General features: G+C 50.6%; 1 protein-coding gene across 12 annotated transcripts in view; it reads right to left on the reverse strand.

Moving 5' to 3' along the window:
- The window catches only part of Hr4 (Hormone receptor 4), a 311,370-nt gene that overhangs the window by 175,019 nt on the left and 133,851 nt on the right, over nucleotides 1-2,500 (reverse strand). For 2 of the 12 annotated variants that reach the window (XM_070138499.1, XM_070138494.1), the window contains exon 1: nucleotides 1-16. This exon is cut by the window's left edge and continues 181 nt beyond it. The exons of the other annotated variants lie outside the window; for them this stretch is intronic. The gene's annotated coding sequence lies outside the window, so the exon portion shown is untranslated. Of the gene's footprint in view, nucleotides 17-2,500 lie in introns of those variants that run through there. 12 annotated transcript variants of the gene reach the window in all.

A 2,500-nucleotide genomic window follows, 5' to 3' on the forward strand; every position in this document is an offset into this window, starting at 1 on the left:
CTTTGCTGCTGAGTTACGGCTACACTTCTACTTTCAGCCAGTTTGTGATTCCGTTCACAAAATTATCGTACTCTGTCATATAGTTTTCTGTCGGTAATGGCTGTAGTCAGCGATTGTGTCAGAAACAATTTTGTCTTGCAAGCTAAATCTTATTGAAAACATTCGACATCATGGGCAATTATTGCACCTAACAGTAAACTTTACTGCAACAGCGGGAAATATTTCCCTTTACAAGGACAAAGTGTAAAAACGTTTTCTATATTGCAAGAGGAAAAGATTACACAGCAACACAAAGTAATCCTGATCAGTATGACTGCGACTGCTATCAACAATACCTGGAACTCGTTGCTGCAGTATGAACAATCATGTATAATCATAATCATTTTAGTTACTTCCGACATCTCAGCTAACCAGAGAAACATACACACACACGTGCACAGTACATGTACACCGAATAAAACAGACACAAAAGCACTTCATCTACATGAACGAATATCAAAGACTTCCCAGGATATGACTGTGCATCCGGGATCTCATAGGAATAGGATGTGATGCGAAGTTGGCTTTCATGTGTCGAAGGAATGAGGAAAACATCCAACCATACCATTTTTCGGCGACGTGCGTCATTCCCCTTTTGCTACAGGCGAAGACTCGTCCTTTGTTGGTATCTAGCAGCACTCTAGTTTAGGCTAAGCTGGGTATAAACTGGTTTAGGGTTAAGTTGTGCAGGATTTACTTGATTGATTTCGATTACGGTTGGGCTGGATTAAGTTAGGATAAGTTAGCTATATTAGATATTACATTAAAGTTCTATATGATCTATTGTTGGGTTACGAGTGCGCATTCCCCCCTCATTGCATCAGCACCGCCAGCACCGCACTCTGAAACAGTACCCTCACACAGTACCTCCTAACCAAACGCCTCTTCCCTCGGGCCATGGAGGGTCCCCTCGGGCCATGGAGGGTCCCCTCGTGCCAGGCATTCCTCTCTCGCCGCGCCCGGGTCCTCGACCTTGTCGGGTTAATGTTCACATCTCCAGCATCCTCTCCAACCTGGCACCGAGGCCGCCTCGCCTTGGCACCTGAACTGACACTTCACCGCTCTGAGTATCTGCGTCATAGAATAAATCACACCTCCATTCTTTCTCGCGTTCACCCTGCGATCAGCCGCCGGCCTCGTGTTGGCCGCGGCGACTGCGTCTTCCTGGCGAACGCAACCAGCCGCCGCGAGGTAAAGGGCTTCGAAGCGATAATTCGCGTGTTTATTGCGCTGCGTACCCTCGCGGGGGGCTGAGGGGCAAGGGGCATGAGGAAGGGTGGACGCACTTGGGGAATGCCGGGTAAAACGGGAAGCGGAGGGTGGACGTGGTGAGTGGGTAGGAGACGGAGGGGTAGCACTAGAAAGAGGGGGAGGAAGGGGAGGGAAGGGGTAGTGATGAGGGGAACGGAGGGGCACCGACGACTGGCGCCGTTCTGGCTAGACTCTAACCTTGGCATCCGCGTTTGTACGCAGCTCCTCGGCCAGCGTGGCCGCACCTACCGTACCGCTCGCGGGCGTGACAGCCTTGCTGGAACAGCGTGGCCTTCACGCCTAAAATAAGCGACACCGAAAATAATCATGAAAAGATATATATTACACTTGTGAAAAGTTCAGCAGTAACACTTTTAGAAGCATGGCCGAAATCACCCAAAATAACATGAATGTCCATGAGTAGTGCATGCGTGTGCGTGCGGGCACACTTCCAAAAGCACGCTTGCATTCACACACAGACCAAGATATTATCATATTTTTTTTCTTTGTGGTTAACTGGATGCTTGACACTTGAGACGAAGCCAGATGGGCAGTGCCTATTAAGCACGGCCTGGGTGAACAGCCAGGCAGCGACGCACATCTCTGGCAGCTCAGAAATACCCGCCAGAAAAAAATAGGCATTCGGGTGGAAAACTTGGTCCGGTGCGATGCAGCTGAAGGTCAGGAGACCCTCCGAGTTTTGTAAACAAGCTGCGCGGATTTCTACCTCTCGGACTTCCTATACCCCCCCCCCCTTTATCCTCCCCCTCCCCCTCTCCGTACTTGTATCTGTTGTATATTTCGTGTCTCCCCCACCTTTTCTCTCCTACCCCTCCCCCATCTGCGTCCCGTACCTCTCGTACCTCTCGTACCTCCCGCACCTCCCGTACCCCACGTACCGGCACTGTCACCCCCGCCTAGTGTCACCCCTCTCCCCCTTTCCGCATGATCTCCCGGTACCCGTGTCACATGACGTTTCTGGAGAGTCGTCGGAAGCATTTCCTGGTATACAAATGCCAAGGCTAAGGGGTCTTCCTGGTACTCTGCTGGCCCGCTGCTATAGCTCATAGTGAGTCATGCTGTCGAGTCAGCCACTTGCTTATGACTCGAGGGCTGTCTTGTTTTTCTCGCAAACTGCCGCGGCGATGACTGTTCTTCCTGTGTGACGAGTAGGAGAGAAAAAGAGAAGAGAGGAGACGGATAGGATAAA

The sequence above is a fragment of the Penaeus vannamei genome, chromosome 24, assembly GCF_042767895.1.
Source record: "Penaeus vannamei isolate JL-2024 chromosome 24, ASM4276789v1, whole genome shotgun sequence".
Lineage (NCBI taxonomy): Eukaryota > Metazoa > Arthropoda > Malacostraca > Decapoda > Penaeidae > Penaeus > Penaeus vannamei.